The 20,983-nt window shown below is 43.5% G+C and overlaps 1 protein-coding gene across 26 annotated transcripts in view; it reads right to left on the reverse strand.

The window, feature by feature from the left end:
* The window catches only part of DTNA (dystrobrevin alpha), a 283,947-nt gene that overhangs the window by 131,801 nt on the left and 131,163 nt on the right, over positions 1-20,983 (reverse strand). Inside the window, exon 1 of one of the 26 annotated variants that reach the window (XM_045574935.1) lies at positions 6,200-6,366. The exons of 20 other annotated variants lie outside the window; for them this stretch is intronic. The gene's annotated coding sequence lies outside the window, so the exon portion shown is untranslated. Of the gene's footprint in view, positions 1-6,199; positions 6,367-20,983 lie in introns of those variants that run through there. 5 more of the 26 variants (XM_045574936.1, XM_045574938.1, XM_045574942.1 and 2 more) reach the window with 5 other exon arrangements.

Raw genomic sequence — 20,983 nt, forward strand, 5'->3', positions numbered from 1 at the left:
CACTGCAGTGCTAAGGATATCCGACTAACATCGGGGAGCGGGCCTATGCCATCAGTGGGGCATCCCCTGAGAGCTCCTGGACTTCATGAGAGGGTGCAGGCTGGGCTAGGGGGACCCCTTCCCAGTGCATGAATTTTGTGCACCAGGCCTCTCATGGTTAATAAAAGCCTCTCCAGATAAGCACACATAACATTTGCAGAGATGACTTTGGAGACCTTGTGAGTGACTAACTTTATCAACATATTGCTGAATAGTTGAAAGACACTATCTCCTAAGCTCATGGAGAGGTAGTCATCTCAGATGGGGGTGACATAGCAGAGTAAAAATGTCTGGAGAGAGATTTTCCCACAGCATTCCCTCCCAGGAACAGAGTGGTGGGAGGTCTGCTGGTCTTTTTCTTTGTCCTCTGACAGGGGCAGTCACCTGGCACATGTACCCAATGACATCATTAGCTGAAGCAATCCGAAATCACCAAGGAAGACAAAGGGAGCTATCAGAGTGATAGATGCAGACGATGGGGCAGCTGCTGGTCGCGCAGGCTTGAGGCTCACTTTGCCCCCCTCTCTTAGATCCCTCTAGAGTCTGCACATTCCTGCTGCCCTGATCCAGGGTGTCCCCAAATCTCCTCTACTTGGTCTGTTGCTCATCTCTCAAACACACCCCACTGTAGTACCATTCTCTCCAGGAATTCCAGCGTATCAGAGCTATTGTTCTTGCACTGCTTGTATCCAGAATGTTTAAATTTTTATTTTATTTTATTATCCTGCATCTGTTGACATTCTTAATTCAGTTGGATTGCAAGTCACCTAATTTGCCATAACATTCTTTCTGTACAGAAGGTACAATCCACCTACCTCCCAACTAATCCATGTCATAGGGAAAAGAGCAGAACCCACATGTGTACCTGACTTTGCTCTAAGGCTTGGCCGGGTTCTGTCTGAACCTTCCATGAAACCTTGAGAATTCTGCTACAAATCCCTCCCTTTAAATCTGGCCTGATTCCCCTTCCTGGCTGCCAACCTGTCACTAGCTCTCTTAGGTTGTGCAAATGTCAGAGCATTTAATTCCTAGCAAACCACAATGAACGAATTGATATACTATTCAAATACCCAGCCGGGAAAGGGAATATGCTTGCTCTCATAATAGGATCATTAGCAGTGTCATTCTTTGGCAAAAGGTCAGAGCTACGTAGATGTGTATATGGAACATTTCTATGAAGCACATTCATAGAGATGAAAACTTCAAAGGTGCCAAACTGATTGATAGTATTGGGTAAAAAAGGAATTACAATGGGCATGCTCCTAAAAAAAAGCTGTACTAAAAACTTACATAAGAAAACCCCAAAGCTGCCCTAAAAATCTTACTGTTTCTGAGCAGTGCTATGCAAAAGGACATAAATACCAGAACACCTTCTAAATCTCATTACACAGTAATAATTGCTAACATCTTACTAAATGTCAGGTACTTTATAAACATCATCTCTTGACGTATAATAGACTTTCCATGGAGTGAGAGTAGGCTAGCTTAGTGGTTGAGCCCCACTAACTATGGCTCTCTCTCTTATTAACTACTAGTGTCCAGTGCATGAATTTAAGCACCTTGAAAGGAACTGGGGGCTGTGAGGCTGTGGTGGGCACAGGGGCAGGTCTCAGCCCATCCTCTGCACCCCAGCCTGGCCCCTCCCGCCTCGGCCCCTGTTCCCCTGTCTGGTGGCAGCCCCGCTCCCACTGCTGCCACTCCCACGCACTGACTGCATCACCCCGCTTGCACTCATTGACAGTGTGGAGTGCTTGGGGCTGGCACCAGCAGTGGGTGTGAGCAGGGTTGGCACATCAGTAGATGTGAGTAGTGGCTGCTGCCCCAATTAACCCTCAGGAGCAGGGGGAGGTGGAGAAGCCCTCAGAGGTGATCGGGGCCAGCAACTGCTGCTCGTACTTGCTGATGGCGCCAAGTGATCGGGACTGGCACCAGAAGTTGGCAGTGGGTGCGAGCGATGGCTCCAGCACCAGCAGCAGGTGCGAGTGCCAGGTGGGACCGTGGAGTGTGGGAGCAAAGAATTTTTCCTAACCACCAGAAGCTTGCCCTGATGACAGCAACTGGCAACCCTTCATTGTCTGGCACTTCTGCTCACCTGCTCTACCATCCTGCCATGGTCAACACTCACCATGTTCCTCATGCACACCCTGGTGGTCAGCGCACATCATAGTGACCGGTTGTTCAGTTGTTTGGTTGTTCCACCATTCAGTCTATTTGCATATTAGGGATGGATATATATATATATATATCCATATAATTTGGCCTTGGAGATATTACCTCTCTGGTCTTGATGTCTTCCTCTGTGTAATAAAGATGATACATAATAAAAGCACATGGCTCCTGAGGTTTTTGTAAGGACCAACAGAGATAATAATTATACATACAGGGACATTTTATTTGCAACATCAGTTGTGAAGAGAAATGCATACAGGTGGGAAAGGGACTCATCAGGATTTTAATAATGCCTGACATTTGTATATTTACATTAACTCAGCCAGTCTGCAGGAGGGCCAAGCACACTGGCCCTTAAGCCTAGACCCCTTTCTTCATACCGTGCTGCCTGTCCATGTTCTATCTAAAGACACAGAAGTGGAGCAGCTGGGCAGCCACGCAGCCACGCCTCTGACTCCTCATGGCTTTCTCCCATCAGCTCAGCAATACGAGCTGGTGCATGTGTTCCATGTCTCAGACTTCGTAACCATCACAGTAATGAAAACTGGCAAACCTGTTTGGCTTTATTTGGTTAGGCTATTTTCCTTGGAGTGTTGTTGGGTCCAAGGCTCTGCAAGATTTAAAGCATGTGCTGTGCTCTGCCAGGCAGTACCACTTCCCCTCGACGTATCAGTTTAATTCTCACCACAGTGTGTGACGGTTCATGTTTCTTACACCCTCCCTAACACTGGGCATTAACTCTCTCTCCTCTTCCTATTTCTCTCTTTTAAAAATATTTGCTGAAGATTAAAATAGTATTTGTTTGTTTACTGTGTATGTATCTAAAAGTAATTAGTAAAGACAATACCAAAGACACGATCTATGAAAGAAAGGAGGAGATGGACGTCATTAAAGTTTAAAACGTCTGCTCCGTGAAAGACAAGATCAAGAAGGAGAAGACAAGCCCCCAATGGGGAGAACTGTTTTCAGAAGACCCGCACTTTCATCAGGTTGCTCGTTTCCCTGTTGCTGAGCCCTCCTGTTAGAAACTGTTGTTCAAGACATACAAAGGACTCTTAAGCCTCAACAATAATGGAGCAAACACCCTGATTAAAATATGGGCAATGCCCTGCCTAAACAGACACCGAACCGAAGGAGATACGCAGATGGAAAATAACGTAGGAAAAGTTGACTGCCTTCCATGCCCATTAGGGAAATGCAGGTGAAAACAACGAAGAGATACCATCCCACGGCTAGAGGACAGTTTAGAACACCCACAACATCAAATGCTGGTGAGGAAGCCGAGTAGCAGAAACACTTATTCACTGCCGGTGGGAATGCAGACACTTGGGGAGACTGTCGATGGTTTCTTACAAAACTGAACATACGTTTACCACATGACCCAACAACCGCATGCCTTAGTGTTTACCCGAAGGAGTCGAAAACTATGTCCATACAAAAACCTGCACGTGGGTATTTTTCAGCAGAAGCTACCAATTGTGGTTCAGTAGGTGAATGGAATGTCTAGCTGATATTGAGTTATTAGGTTGGTCCTCATTTATTTTAGAAATATTGTCTCAGAGCTCAAAGGTTATCATTAATTTTACAGATGAGACCACAGAGTCAATATGATTCTTCTTTACCAGGGTTGTGTTGAATATCTATCTCCTTAATAAAGGTAAATGTTTACAGATAATTATTTATCAGAGAGGCTATGGAGCCCTAGAAATTAAAGCCAAAATGTTAAGAATTATTCATACACTACCGGTCATCCAAAATCAACAATAAAGCATATTTAAACAAGGGGTGAGAAAAATCATAATTCAACGAAACAATATTGGCAACATTTCTAATTTGAAGCAATGGCATCAAAAGTCATTTTGCCTTTTAACTATGTAAGTATCAAAACAACTATAAGTGGCTCTTCCACTTTATATTATGGAAAATAGTGTGGAGTTAAAAAAAACACCCCCCAAAACTAAAAATAGAACTACCATATGATCCAGCAACCCCTCTTCTGAGTATAAACTCAAAGGAAATTAAATCAGCACCTGGAAGAGATATCTGCACTCCCATGTTTACTGCAGCATTATTCACAATAACCAATATCTGTAAACAACCTTAGGTGTCTGTTAGCACAGTAATGGACAGAGAAATTGTGGTACATATGTACAATGGAGTATTATTCAGCCTTAAAAGGGGAGATCCTGCCATTTGCAACAAAGTGGATGAACACGGAGGACATTCTCCTAAGTGAGGTAAGCCGGACATAGAGAGAAAAATACTGAACGAACTCAGTTATACATGGGATCTAAAAAAGTCAAATACATAGCAGTGGAGAGTAGAATGGTGGTGACCAGGAGCTGGGGGATGAGAGAAACAGGGAGGTGTTGCAGTAACAAAGGATGAGCCAGTCCAAAGATCTGCTGTACAGCTTGGTGACTACTGTTCATCCTGAATACTGGACAATTGCTAAGAGAGTACATTTCAGATGCTCTCAGCACACACACAAACACATGAAATTTATTTGAAGAGAAGATATGTTAATTAGCTTGACTATATTAATCATTTCACTATATATATCAAATCATTGTTATATTTCCTAAAATATACAATTCTTAATGCAAATAAAACTTAAGCCCAGCTGGCATGGCTCAGTGGTTGAGCATTGATCTATGAACCAGGAGGCCAGGGTTCAATTCCTGGTCAGGGCACGTGTTTGGGTGGGGGGTTCGATCCCTAGTGTGGGGTGTGCTGGAGGCAGCCGATTACGATTCTCTCTCATCCTTGATGTTTCCATCTCTCTTTCCATCTCCCTACCCCTCTTTGAAATCAATGAAAATATATTAAAAAAAAGAAATACAGTTAAAATCACAGAGCACAAATGGATTTAATAAATCTAAGTTTCTCTTTTTGAAGAAAGAGTAGTTTGTGACTACACTTGAGATAGTGCATTGGCTTTGATCATGATCAGTGCCAATCAGTGGCAAATAATTGGCTTTGGCTGGGAAAGCATTTCCAAAGACTCTCCTACAGGAAACTCTCCGGGGAAACTGGACAATGGGTTGACTGGGATAATACATTGCTCTGCCGCTGCGGAGGTAGCTGTTGCCTTTAAAGCTGCCAACTCAGCTTTGCTCTGTGAGCAGAGAAGTTGCAAAGGTTAGCCCTTAGAGAAAAAAACTAAATCCCCATGCCTTAGGAAAAAAACAAACAAACATCAACATCAGTAGGAACCGTGAGCAAGAAGCCAAATAAGTTATTCATGAAGGAATTTCCTCCTTGAGCGAGAGCCTCTCAAAGCCTCCCCCTGGAAGCAGGCTGCCGTGGATCTGTAAACAAGTCGGGAAGTGGAGTCCCTGCTCTGGGGATGGATGCTTCGAGAAACCACACCGAACTGCTTGCTTTTTGCTCTCACCCACCCCTATGCAAAAACAGTTCATTGTATACTAACCCGCATTGCATTTACTTCTATTTGTAAATCCTCTAGACATGAATGACCACCATGCCTGAGAGAACAGAACACGAACGGAAATAAAATATGTTGTAAAAAAAGTGTAGATGAAACAGAAGTATTCATTTGGACAGGAGGAAGCCCAGATACAATAAATACACCAGAGAACACGCAGGCGAGCTCTGTCCCGCCGCTGAGCTGAGCACGTGAGCCCAGCAGCTTTGGGCCAGTGCCCTGATAGGGTGTCCTCGGGGGAAAGCGGACCCTTGAGAGGTTCCAGGAAACCCTGCTCAGCTGCACGTCGGTCTGACGACACTGATTGTCACATTTTAGTTCTTCCTTTCCAGGTCCTTCCCTTTTACGCGCACATATCCCCTCACACACATTGCCACGGAACCAGAAACATTCGCAACGCTTTAGATTTGCAAATTAACAACATGGATTTGGAGGTGGGGGAGGTGGGGAGGGGGGCAGCATGTGGGGGGCGGCAGTAAAATGCCACCCGGCCAGTTTTGCCCCAGAAGAAGGAAGAGTTCAGTCTTACAGACTGTGCCTTACCTGGTTGTGTAGTTCACTGCACCACCGTGCCCCTAGCTCTTCCTCGGAAGCACTACAGATGCTGAGCGCTACAGGATTTGACCTTATGCATTTTCCCCAGAAGAAACTCCACGGTAACCTTTCACTTCAATAAAACGCTGTGCTCCTTCTTCCCCTTGTACTCAACACACAGCAATCTAATACACCTCATCATGTGGCTCGTTACCATGGTAGCAATGAATCCAGCTGCTGAAATACAAAAGACTGACAAAAAAAGTTGCTTTTCTCCCCTCCACCCACCCTGACAAAGTCAGATTTTTTTGTGTCTGGATGACAAGTTGAATTTGAATATATTTTTGTTGCTGACTCAACTTTGTGAGCAAGAAAAAAAAAGAAGAAAACGGAAGAACAGAGTTGTATAAGAATAGAAGGTGTCCGGAGCACTGCGACCAACTAATGAAATGACCGCATTCAGGTTTGAGTTGCCTCTAATCCCCTGGAATACTGATGATTATCTACGACTCCTGTTAACCAAACATTTTTAAAGGCCAGTTACCAATTCCACAGGAAATACAGCAATATCCCACAGCTCCTTGAAAAAGCTAAAAACATGTTAAGTGACTCAGTAAACACAGATGCCGAAAACACTAGGTTAGTATCTAAAAGGCGAGACTCAAAGTGCTTTTCTTAGGGCAAACTGCTAATCACAGCTCAGAGGTGGGAGGTAAAAAGTTCCATTCTTTTTCCCACCAACACCCTGCGTGTTTAACCATTATTTAAACAGATCTGGTTTCAGCACTATCTGACGTGGTCACAGTTTTGGATTGTGGTGATAATACAAACTCCTAGAGTCCAGCAAACTCTGTTTGGGCTTTTACCTGAAGAGTGGGAGGTCTTGGAGTGGGGGCACTGTGGACTCTGAACAATCCTGGGACCCTATCCCCCAAACCAACAGCTGCATAATCAAGCTTAAGGACACCCCACCACCACCACCACCACCACCACCCCAGTTTATTCCCAGCACTTTAAGGAAGGCTGATGAGGGTCCTGGGAAACAGGGAAGGCACAGTGGCTGTTTCTGGACGGACAAAGCAGGGAATGAGCGAGCTGGTGGAGGGAACCTCCGTGGCGCTCACAGCATTCTCCGCTGGGCTGCACTCAGGAGGGGTCTGCACAGGCTTTTCCTCCGTGTTCCACGTGCAGAGGGAGGCGGAGGAGAGGAGCTCCTCAGAGGAGCAGCTGTGGAGTCACACAGACGTGGTTTGAAACCAGACTCTCGCCCACACTAGTGTTGTGGTCTTGGGTGGATCATTCAACGTCCCTAAACCTTAGTTGCTCTTCTGTCAAGTCCCCACTTTAAAGAGTTATAAAAAGGATGAAATGAGAAAATGAGCAAGAACTGAGCTTTAAACACACCAAGTACTCAACAAACGATGGCTAGTGTTCTTTAGTGAAAATGCCCATGAGCTTCCAGGAAGAGGGACGAAGAGAAAGCCCACTGACACCTGACATTCCCTTGCTGATCCAACAGTCACTCCCAGCCAGATACACGCGATCAATCTCACCCTTCACAGTAGGAGTTTGGACAGGGACACCATATCAATATAATGATCATTTCAGGCAAAGAGCGAGGCTTGCCTGCTCTCCCCTACAAACCATCTAGGACAGTGAATGGCAAACTGCAGCTCATGAGCCACATGGGGCTCTTTGGCCCCTTGAGTGTGGCTCTTCCACAAAATACCACGGCCAGGGTGAGTCTATTTTGAAGAAGTGGCATTAGAAGAAGTTTAAGTTTAAAAAAATTTGGCTCTCAAAAGAAATTTCAATTGCTGTACTGTTGATATTTGGCTCTGTTGACTAGTAAGTTTGCTGACCACTGATCTAGGAGGTTCTGACCAGTCAAAAGGTTGCAAATATTCCAATTTCTGCTAAATGAATTATGGGAAGAGTGTTAAACTTGGAAGCTGATTTAAATATTTTAAACAAAAGAAAAATACACTCAGTAAAAGAGCTAATTTTGATATTTATGTTGTATTCTCAAGGAATAGTCTTTTTCCCCCCAATTAAAATGGGGTATAAGGAATTTTCATCATAAGAAGCTTTATAATAAAAGGTGTGCACCCAGGCTGCCTGCCTATTTAACAATTTACTGATGTCGGGTCACCAGGAGCCTTTCAAAGGTCCCCTTGATCTGTAACAAGGGCTGTAAACTGCTCACCAATACAGACCTCTCTCCGCAATCATCTAACTCAGGAAATTACCTGACACCAAAGCCAATTGCACAGGCACGTTAGCACTAAGATCTCTTTGAAGGCTTCCATGCAAAGAGGCAGCCAAGGGTTTAAAAACAAAGCAAAGCAAAACAAAAACGTGGCAGAGAAAAATCTTCATCCCATGAAGTTGCCAGAAAGAATACAATGAATGCTCATGTTGCAAGGTTTCTCTATCATTTTTTTTTAATCCCTTCAACAAATCAGTAGAGGTTATTAAAATAGTGTGACTCCTGATGGCACAGCCCTGTGAAGGTGTGAGGAAGGCAGAACAGTCAAAAGGCAGGAAGCACGGCCCCGGACAATCGCAGCCCTGGTCCTCAGCAGAGCAGATGATGAGGGAAAGACTCGTGGAACCACAATGTGAATAATTCATAACTGTTCTCAGGTGTGGCTGGCTGCATAGAAACGCTCCCTGTTTGCTCTCATTTCTTACCTGGAGTCCTTTTTTCTCCTACTGATTGGTCATGTACCTAATTGTTTTTCATTTTGTAAACCTAAGAGTCTATCATTCATTTAGTAGAGAATGTAGCCGGCTGCTGGAGCATTTCACATGGTCAGCAAACATCCTGTGTCAGGGGGTAAAGCGACTGGTTTGAATTCTCCTGAGCATTAGCGCATATGATGTCAGTATATTTGGTTTCACAAAGTTTTAAATCCTCTTTTTCAAATGTTAGGATTAATGTCTTGCTCAGTGTGAGCGAACTTTGTAATCTGTGTTGGTATGACCCACTTAATTTCCTAGGAAGAATCCAGTCACCTTGGGAGAAACAGCCTTGGCCACACAAAGCTTCAGAACAGACCAGGAAGTGGACTTGCCAAGCCTGGGGCCCGCAGAGAGGGGAGGTGTGTGGAGGTTATATGCTTCACTGCTCTCTCTTCAGGCACGAGGGCATCTCATTTACCACAAACTCAAGGTCACAGGTTGGACTCTGAGGTCACAAGCTTGAATTAAGAGGTCTGGCTACAAGAAACCCTTGGCTGCTAATGTCAATAAAATGAAAACAAGACAAAACAATTTGAACCTCTGTAAATGAAATTATTTTTTTTTGGGGGGGGGTCACACATTTAAAAATATTTTTTTATTATACCACAAGTGTTTTATTTTTGGGTGGGAGGGTGGCACATAAGAAAACTTGTTAATAGCAACAATGACAAAAAGAGATTCTAATCTGAACAATTTTTGCAAGCACATAGTTTCTTGGGCCACTTTGAACAGCTGACCGAAAAAAATATTAATCAGATTAGTATCTGCTCTATTTCATAAAAATTTCTTATGAAAGAACAATGCTTCGCAAGCTATCTCGACTTATATAACTCAATATCAAGATATTCTATCCTACCCTTAAGATGTTTTCGAAACACACATTGCTCTTTTGAATTGTATTAACGATGCTGTAAATAATAGGGGCTCTTTGTGATTTCCTGCTGTTGATACATCACAGAAAATATATTTTTTAAAAGCACTGTAAAATTGATGGCTACATATCCTACAGATAACTTACTACGAACCCTGAGTCATTTTATCCTACCCACCTATGGAAATTTATTCCCAAAAGTAGAGATTTATGAAATAACATTGAAGCACACATGATTCCACTCTCTGATAACCAAGATGTACATTTTGATGTATTTCTTTATTTATTAAAACTCTTGGATCATTTTGAATATTGCTTTTTTTTGTTTAATGAATGACATGTAAAATAAACACAGTATGGTATTATCTATTCTTTCAAAATATTTAAAAATATTTGCATAAAATTCTATTTGGATTCACCAGAATATATTTAGCCATACTTATTGTTAAATATATATTTAGCTCTTTCCAGGTTCCTTCTTTTTGTAAGCCATTTACATTTATATATAAATTTTTGGTCATACTTTGGACAATTTCTTTTGAGTAGATTCCTGTGGGGGTGAGGGCTATTGAGTTTAAGTTAGCAAGTCTAAGTGTAGGATTTCAGAATTGGCAGGATGCATACCTATAATTTCGTATAACACTTCACTGTATTGATGAGGAAACTGAGACTCACTGAGGTGAGATAACTAGCAGGAAGTCCTGCCATGAATTTCCCCAGGGCCAGGGCAGGACCTGGAGTCCTGGATCAGCTCCCTTAGCTTTGGTAACGTCACCACGCTGACTCTCAATGGCGGTTCATCTTGGAGGTGAATCCCTGACGCAGCTGATACCAAGGGAGTTGGGAGGTCAGGATGCTCATAACGTTAGTGAGCTCCAATTGATATAAAAGTAGGAAGAGCTCTGAAGGCTCTGCATTCTTTTATGGCCTTGTATTCTGCCAAGAGGGTCTATGTGTTGAGTGGCAGACTCTAGGTAACTCACAGGGGGCGGGGAAGAAGGGGTGCCCACTCTTCCTCTGGGACAAGCCCAACCCAGGAAACCAGGTGTGACGGCACAGCCAGGATGATGCCTCATCTGAGTACATCTGTTCTTTTTTAGCACGAGGGGAAGGGTAAGGGAAGGACATGTCTGAAAATCAAGTCTACCTGTGAAGTCAAGGAAACAAGGAGATTCCTGAGACCTTGCTCTTAAGAGAATTCATTTTCTTAGTTTGAAGACACAGTACTCAGATATCTTTGTGTGTGTGTGTGTGTGTGTGTGTGTGTGTGTGTTGTCTCTTGCATGTGGCTCATTCTAAAATGAGATGACTTGTTCTAACTCAGTATGTTTTAATTAAGTGCATTCTAAAAGCACATACAGTATAAAATGTTGTCAAAAAATAGAAATGCCCTTCAACCTGGAAGGGGAGATAAGATAAGGATAAAGAAAATATAGCTGTAGATATAATAAATGAGAAAATATAATTAACTGACTTGATGGTAGATATTTTAATTAGTGTTGTTTAGCCAGAATATTGCTGAGGGGGGCAGGGAGGGGGGAGGAGGAGGAGTACCCATTTAGGGTAGCCTAAGCTCGGAAAGCATTTGCTGTGGGGATGTTAGATATAGTTTCCCAGATTCTTTAACTCCGTGTTTACAGACTTGGAATATATGAGCAGGCAAACATCTGAAGGTCTATGAAGTATGTACCCCTAGACTATGTGTATGTACCCCCAGAGCATAGATAGTGATGCAGATCAGATGCAGGTGTGATAGAAGCTGGGCTTCTCCCTTCCTTCCTAACCTCCCCGGGGAAAGGACACGTGTTAAGTCAACAGTGATGAGGTGGGGAGAGGGCGGACGTAACTGCCTATGAAGTAAAATATGCATGTAGATTACAGGGAATGGCATGGAGAGACCAGAAAGCAGATGCAATGCCATGCCCCTTGCAGGCCGTCAGTGGAAGTTAATTGTTCATGACAATTATGAAAAAAAAAATAAATAAAATAAAGCCTATTAGAAAATGAGGCAACAATACCATTAAGGTAGGACTGTAGGAGAACAAATTATTATGGGAAAACACAGAGTAAGAGATAGTTGGAAAAGACGTAAGGTGAATTAGGGGGAAAGGTAAAAAGAGAAGCATATGTAGTTCAAGAGAACACACAACAAAACCACCCAGAAGGAGGGACAGAAAAGAACCCTGTAGAAGTACTCCTTATTGAGAAAGTGGAATAAACTGAGACAAATAACAATCTAATATGGGACACTTCATTCTATACACTTGAATGAATTCCAGGGTTGGAATGGATGGAGAAGACTCCTGTGGTGAACATCTTTTATTCACACTGACTCATAATAAAGACCCGGGCACTCTGGACCTTCCGGCAAATGCTACACTGGCAGGGACCATTTCCCTGCCTTTTGGAGGCGCCCATTTCGGATATTGAGGAGCTCACGGACGAAGCCAACCTGGGAGGTATTACCCAAGCTCCAGGCCTCACATTGGCCATTGCGTTCCGTTCACAGCCTCCTGGGGACATGTGAAATGGAGAAGCCACACCCCTCGGTGAAGGATACCCCAGAAGGGAAGAGACAGAAGCCGGCACAGAGGCAATGAAGCTGTGGAGGGTGTAACTGCACATAAATAACGTGAGCAGGTGCTCCCTTTCCACCCATGGCCCCGCAGTGGGCTCCTGCCAGGTGACACATTAGGAAGGCCCTCCATGACTCATAAGTAACGCGAGGCAGGAAGGTCTGGCATTCTGTGTTGTTCATCAGAAATCAAGTGTTTTTGGAGGACACTTTATATTTCATTCCATTTACAGCCTCCCAGTGATGTGTGAAATGGAGAAGTTTAAGTGTTTCTATTCACCTCTGCACATACACTGAGCAGAGAGAAACCCTAAACTCACCCTAACCTTACCCCTACCATAACCCTAACCCAAATGGGGAAAGCCATTTGAGAGCACGAATTCTTCATTCTGTATCCTGTGAAAGTTATGTCGAAGATGTTAAGGTCCAGTCCCTTTGCTTCTCTCATCATTCAGTAGATAGTCTTATAAGACTACAGGAAAGGACATTATTTTTGTGATTTAACTAGAGGCCCAGTTCACTAAATTCATGCACAGGTACAGTCCCTAGACCTAGCCTACAATCAGGGTCATCTTCCCCAGCTACCCAGAGCCAGAGCCAGCCCCACCCCACCCCCACCACCCACCTCGGTTGGTTTCTCATTCACCATCGGGCGATTGGAGCCTGCTGGCTGGGGCAAAGGATTGAGAGGTGGTCAGTGTGCCTCACAGTGAGAGGTTGAGCCATCATTCTGGTCATTCCGCCATTAGGGTCAATTTGCATATTATCTTTTTTATTATATAGGATAGAGGCTTGATGCATGGGTAGGGGCTGGCCGGCCTGTCCTGATGGGGGCCCAAGACTGGAGTGGGGGCAGGGCTGAGGGGGTGAGGGGCTGCCCATGCCCCTGGTCAGGATAGGGGGCTCTGCTGGGGGGTGGAGCCAGCTGGGGCAAGGGGCCACGATTGTTCTGGTCTCTGTTCATTCTGGTCTTCCTGCCACTTCGGTCACTGGGCTTTTATTATATAGGATGAGCTACTTCTGAGGAAGTTAGTGTTTTCAGCAGCTCATGAGAAACGTCTGGGGTGGACAGGGCAGAATTAAGGCTTGGGTCACCCAGCTGAACCTAACATCAGTGTTTCTGTTATTCATTGCTGTTCTTCAGACTCTCAGACACACCTCCACTGGTTACGAGGCAATCACAGCCTACTGAAGTGAGTATACACTAAGCATAAACTTTATGTGTGAGTATGAAAAGGATCTGAATATTTTAGTGAGAAGGCAATCATGAGCTGAACTAGACTATTATCTTGATTAGGTAAGACAAATACAAAGGCCTTGAACATCTTTCAGAAAGTGGATTAATAATATTTTGCCGAAAAGGCTTTGTGCTTACAGGTGACAACTACACACAACAGCCTCACACCAGACCCTGCAGAAAATGTCAGCCATTTTTATCCAATGGAGGGATTCCTGTTAAGCACAGAGTTATAATAGAGATTGACAAGCCCTGCTTCTGAGGCCCCTCACGCCTAGGATGGTAGAAAGGGAGAATCCCAGAGAGGAGGAGGAGGTTTTTAGATTAGGGTCATGTTACTATTGTGTTACCGTCTGCATGTGTTTCCTGCCAGAGGAGAACTCAAGGTTCTGTAGAGAGGTGCCCGGGACTCAGGTGGTGGCAGGCCTTGTCTTTCTCAGAGTGGAACCCACATGGAGGCGGCATGTGAACTGAGGGCTGTGTCTTTGGCGGGATACACCATAACAGAGTCTAGTCTGTTGAACTGGCCATGAGAGAGTCATTTGCTGTGGCTGAATGGGAAGAATGGGAGAATGCAGCTGTATCTGGAATGTAGCAAGGTTTTTTTTTTTCGTGTTTTTTTTTTTTTCCCCCTCTCCAAATGTGTCTTTTTAGATGCTACTACCCTGGGAAGAAATTCAACTTCAGAAAGGAAGCCATGTGATCCTGGAGTTTATATTTATTAGGAAGACATGGTGCAATATAAAGACCTGTTCTGAGAAAAAGACAGCTACCTTACTTACGTATGCAGCTGGAATTGATATAAAAAAGTGCGTGTATTTGTCTGAGTCTGCAAGCATATTTTAAACACACATAATCACAGTAAACTCCCTAGCTGACTGTTACAGAATTGTTAGGAATTAACAGAATAGAGAGATAGATTATTCCTCTGCTTTGATTATTTGAAACCATCAGATTCAAAGTTTAAGATTTTGCTAAAATGAACTATACAGGTTCAAAAAGTCTGATTTTAAAAGTTACAAGATCAGTTGATGGTTAAAATACAAGCTAAAACAAATGGTCACTCTTATGAACAGACCAATATTTAAGCACATTATTCATTTTTGTAAACTCACCATAATCCTTAGTTTTTGTTAGGAAAACAACACCGTTTTAAAAATTATACTCATATAGAAAGAAAGAGCATTCTGCAAACTCTTCTGAGGAAATAAAGGGCCAATTGACCAACAAAGACAACTGAACAAGGCAGGGACAGAACCAGGAATGCCAATGGAATTCTTATTTTTTTCCGAGATACTATCTAGCACTCAAAGACAGACACAGCAGTATACATATGCTCATACTGTAAAAAATTCTTTTCCGCCCTAGCTGGTTTGGCTCCTGCAGAATAAAGGGTCTCAGGTTTGATTCTGATCGAGGTCACATGCCCAGGTTGGGGGCTTGATCCTTAGTGGGGGGCATGCAGGAGGCAGCACATCAAAGATTCTCTCATCATTGATGTTTCTATCTCTCTCTCTCCCTTTCTCTCTAAAATCAATAAAAAAATATAAAAATTTTTTAAAAGAATTACTTTTCCACTTCTGCATTTTCAACACATTAACCATATAATAGTAGTAGACCAAAGTCATAGCTCTGTATCTTGCTGTTTTACTCTATCAGGTATTTATGGAATATACATGTTTAAAAGAAGTGAATATGTTACAATCACTTCGGATGCCATTTTTAGCACTACGCTATGCTTGTCATTGCCTGGATTATTGCGGTATTTCCATTGAAGGGCAATTTGGGTTTTCATACAATTAAATATTCACAGTCATGCACACAAGAGAGTAGGCAGGATGTGGCCAGGGGGACATTTCTGGTTTGTCCAGCCATATGTCTAGCACCTGGCAAAGCTCCTGATAGTTACTTAATTCTCAATAAGTATTTGATGAATAACAAATCTACTTCTACAGATTATAAATCAAATTCAAAATCAATCTCATTTCCGCAGTCTCTTCTCCTTAGACTCAAAACTTCTCTTTGGGGGAAATAAGATCAAGAATCTAGGAACAATGGCTTGTCTGTTGTTTGGTGGAGGGTAGCTGGGTCCATGGTTGGCAAACTCATTAGTTAACAGAGCAGCAAACTGCAGCTCTCAAGCCACAGTTTGCCGACCACTAAGCTAGGTGGTAGGATATTCAGATGGGTCTTGGTTGTGGCTTTGTTGCTGATTTGTTGGGATGGTACATAACATTTCTGGGCCTCATCTTCCTCAAATGTAAAGTTAGGGGGTTGCTAAGGTCTGAATGCTTGTGTCCCCCTCAAATTCACATGATGAAATCTTAATGCCCTAGGTTAGGGGTGTCGAACTCAATCAGAGAAGGGGCCAAAATCTAAAATCCAGCCTAAATCGCGGGCCGAATGGTTTACTGAACAGTCATAAACTGTCATTGTGATGGAAACGCAGCGGAGTGCAGTGATGACAGCGCAGTGCGGGCCACATTGCAAGGCCTGGCGGGACGGATTTGGCCCGCGGGCCTTGTGTTTGACACATGTGCCCTAGGTGGTAGTATTAGGAGGTGAAGCCTGTGGGAGGTTGTGGAGAGCAGCTACAGTGTTTGGACAGGTTCAAGCCTCGGACTAATGAGAGGGCACCAACCTCTTGTGGCAAAGCCACGTGCAAGTCCCAGCACAATTATAGCTAAAGGCTAGCATTGTAAGCTTGACCTTATGGTCCAAACCTGTGGTCCCATGTTGCTGATATGGGCTGCAGGAGGTGCAGCAAGAAAACAAAGCCTGACCAGGTGCATGTAATTGAGTAGATTCAAAATGAAAGAGAATGTTGTAAACATCTTGACCATGCCCTTACTTTGCCTTGTGGAATCTGGCTATAAAATAAAGACTCAGCTTGCAGGCTGTGGCACTATCTCTTTAATCAGAGGGCAGCATCCCACCTAGCCCCAGCTTTATTCTCTTCTCTGTCTTTTCTAATCCTTTGCCACCCCTCGCCCCCTCAGGTTCACCCATGTCTGTGATGGTGCGGCACAGGAGGTGATTAGACTGTGGCTGTGGAGCCTTTATGAATGAGATTAATGCTCTTATGAGAAAGACCCCACAGAGCTCCCTGGCCCCGCCCACCAGGTGAGGTGGTGTCCCCTAGCCCCTCCCATCAGATGAGGTGGTATCCAGTTATGCACCAGGAAAAAGGCCCATCCCAAAGCAACACTAGGCTGGCACCTTGTTCTGTATTTCCAGCCCCCAGAACTGTGAGAAACACATTTCTTTCTTTCATAAGCTACCCAGTCTCTCATATTTTGTTACAGCAGCCAGAATGGATTAAGACAAGGGTCTAGGATAGACTTTAGAAAAAATATCCCTTATGAATTCTAAATTCCATAATTATAATCTGTGGCAAATTTAACTGGGATATTACTTGGAATAATTATACTTTATTTATTCCAGGCTCCCTGGTGCCTAGTCCAGGGCCAGTAAACCTGAGAGATGTGTAAAATTTAATTAACAAATGAATGAATTACCATTACAGGTATAAATGTTGTCCTAAACATCATTAGAATTTTTCACAAAAGGAAGGAACCTTTCACTATGCATGCTGCTTCTTCCTTTTTCTACAATTAAAATAAAGTCAGAAGATAGCTGTTTGGAAATTCTGAGTTTTATTCATATCAATTAGTATTTTTATACATAATATTTTAATAGTGTGATTAAAAAATTAGAACACACTTATGCACTCTCTTAAGAAGTGCTAATAGTATCAGTATGTCATTTCATAAATATTCTTAAAGAGAAAAAAAAAGGGAGACAGAATCCTTGCCTTTAAAACTTCCTTCTCTAGTGGTGATTCTAGATAACATGCAGCCCTAAAGTCCTATCAGTCCACAGTATTGGACATCATCATTTCCAGGCATATGCTCGCATCCATAAGTGAGGTTTGTGCATAAGTAGGTCTCAGCCACAAGATGCTGCATCTCTGAAGCTCTCATTGCACAGGAATAGGGTTAATTTTAGCATCAACCTAAACATAAACTCATTTGCCAACGAGAAAAAGATCTGTAGACTTATAAATAGCTTACTCCTCAGGAAATATTTTAAATAGAAAGTCCTAGCATTTTTATATTTGCATAGGATTAAATTATAGGATCTTTTAGAGTGGCAGTGAAAAGATATGGCTTAACATGCTAGTTCTGCCACTTACCAGAAATATGACCTTGGCAAGTCACCTAAAGTTGTGGAACCCTCGTTTTCTTATCCAAATAAGGGAGAAATAATAGGCAATTTTAGGGGTTGTTATCAAAGTTAAATAAGAGAATGTGAGTGTGGAGCATCTGCTTTGGTGTCTGGGACAGAGCGGCACAGGTCCTCTCAGTACGGCCCTTGCCCCACAATGGACTCTCTTTTTGCTGGTAGTGGCCACCGTGTTATCATCTTCACGGAACCATGCAAAGCATATCTCAAAGTAAGGCCCTCCTGCTTCCTCTAATACCAAGGAGACTGCTTTGAGCTTGGTACAGGCGGTTCACAGATTAAACTTGTCCTGGATGAGAATTTCGGAGGGAGGACAGATGGATAACATGAGAACGTGCAACATGAGCCCATGAGTGACTGAATGAGATGGCTTTTTCTTAAGGGGAGGGGAGGGTCTGTCATCTACAGTAAGAGCTGATCTTCTAGAAATGACCCACAGGATTGTGTGAACTCAGAGACAGCACTGATAAGTGTGGACACAGGAAGGGTTTCACAAGGACTTCACAATGACTAGGCTTGTACAAGTCACCAAGGAGTGCATGTTGTTTGTGGGTGAGGGGGGTTTGAAGAGGGGTGAGGAAGCAAGGAGAGTCTAGGCAGAAGAACCGGCCTGTGAAAAAGTAAAGGCCCCAAGAGCATGGCTTAGGGAAGGCAGATCATGCTTCTGTTAACAGAGGTCAGCTGACGAGCAGAGAGGAAGGTAGCAGGACTCAAGAGGTCTGCTGTGCCTGTGTTATGACACGCTTAGGAACATATGCCACAGGCTTAGGAAATTAGGCCACAGGTGCAGAAACATAGACCACAGGTATAGGAACATAGGCCACAGGCATAAGAACATAGGACACATGCTTAGGAACATAGGACACAGGTGTGGAAACACAGGCCTCAGGCATAGGAAAATAGGAGACAGATTTTGCTCGGCAGCTGATGGGGAGCCTGCAGTGGCTGTGAAACAGCAGTGGGCGGTGGTCATTAGGTCCTATTGGCCTGGTGGTTAGGCAACCACAATGTCCCAGACATTTTCCCGTGTTGTTTTCTGGGTGTTATTTTCTAGTCTCACAACAGACTGGACATATTGTTCCAGGTGGTGTGAGGTTCAGAGTTTAAGTAACTTGCTGCTCAAGATTACACATTCTTAAATTGAGCAAACGGCATGAAAAGAGCAAGAGCACATTCAAAATATTAATTTCAGAGCAAGCCATTAAAGAGTGGAAATAATGAGATCTGAATGTAAATGAGGAAATTGACTTAGGCAGCAATGTTTTAAAAGGAAAAGAGAGGAGGAACACTGGCAAGAGGGGATTTGTGTTCAAAGCAAGGCCATTTGAGATTTTGGCAAGATCTAATACAGGTATATTCTGGAAGGACCTACGCTTGTTAATAAACACTGGGCCTCTGAGTTTGAAAGCTAGTTGATGATTCTATTATACGAGAAACAGTTGAAGATGGTGGTTAGTGCTCAGGCTCAGAAACCAGACTGGATTTCAATGCTTACCCATCTTCCTTAAGCATGAGCAGGTTATCTACTTTTCTGGGGCCCTATTTTACTCGTCTTTAAAAAGAAGACAATAACATTACCCATGTTGTGGGGTTGCTTAAGCATGAAGTGACGTCTATGTGTGTGCTTCTCAGTGTTGGAGGAATTCAGTACCATCAGCCAATGTTGCTGTGTGCCTTTGTCCTGTTCACCAATCATGTATTTAGACATTCTCTACATGTGCCAAGCACGGGGCTAGTTTCCAGAGACACAAAGAGGGATAACAACTTATTTCTGCCTTTAAACACATTTGATTTTACCCACATTATGCTGTGGGGCTCAGCAGAAGTACTGCTGACTACATTTAGGTTAAAGCACTTTCCTGGACTGTTTGGGCACCAGGGATTTAAAATCTTTATTCATCATGTTGCTCATTTGTGTAATGCATATGTCCACTCCCGCTCCCCATCTCCTCCAGTAGGGCATTTAGATCTGTTCAGCCTGAGCTATCTTTATGAAGGGTGCTTCCCTCGGCCCACCGGGAAACATCACGAACTCGATGAGATCATTTCAGCAGTCTCCTCCTACGTCTGTGTCCCAAACCCGCAGAAGGGGAGTGTTTGTGACTCAGGAGCCTCTCCCTCCCTAATTCATTAGACTTCTGGGAGATGTAGTATCTATGATTAGTGGATGTATTTCTCTTCCCAAGAGTATTTTTTTTTAAACAGATGACTTTATAAAGCCTTATTTTTTGTAAGCTGGAGAGAAATGTTAAAAGTTAGAATTTTCAGTGTCTGTACCAAACTATGAAAGATGTGTGTTGAGAACATCGGTTATTCAAGGCATTTTAAACCACACCATAAAGTCGCTCATCCCTGCATTTCCTAATCTTCAGCGATGAAGGGGTACAAGTGATTCTGCTCCTAATGCTTTTTCACATTGTCTAAAGGGTTCTCAGGCATCGAGGTGTAACATTATCATCAGTTGAACAGATAAAAACTGTTGGTAGGAGAGACACCATGTCCTCTTGCGTGTGCCCACAACATACTAACACGGACAGGTGAATGAGCTGTCGCAGTGGCCTCTGAGACAAGGTTGAAAAGGGACACATCCACATAAACGAATGAGAAGAAGGAAAGGAACACAGCAAGGCACGTGAAATAACCAAGTGAAGTGCCAAAGTAATGAAGTGAGAAGCCACTTTCATGCCGAGGAAGCTCTTTAGTGTGAGTGGGATTGTTGGGACAGTGGTGAAGTGTTTATCTGTCAACAAAGACAGACACTGGCATCCTGACCACTTTGCTTTCCAATAGAGCTAGAGTCTGTTATAGGAAAAGTGGGGTGTCCAGAACATGGGGCCTTAAGCAACAAACCACACCACTGGCAGGGATTGGCCAGGTCCATAATGAAATACAGCAGAAGCTCTAGATGTAAGTGTGAACGCAAGAATGAGGGTGATACCCTCCAGAGAGGTTCTTCTGTCATCCATACAGATGTATAACATGAGAATATTAATAAAGGAAACACCCGCCAGCCTAGTGTGGCTCCGTGGTTGAGCATTGGCTTATGAACTAAGAGGTTGCTGGTTTAATTCCCGGACAGGGCACATGCCCAGGTTGTAGGCTCATTCCCCAGTAGGGGGC

This window comes from Pipistrellus kuhlii, unplaced genomic scaffold, assembly GCF_014108245.1.
Source record: "Pipistrellus kuhlii isolate mPipKuh1 unplaced genomic scaffold, mPipKuh1.p scaffold_m20_p_6, whole genome shotgun sequence".
NCBI classification, from domain to species: domain Eukaryota; kingdom Metazoa; phylum Chordata; class Mammalia; order Chiroptera; family Vespertilionidae; genus Pipistrellus; species Pipistrellus kuhlii.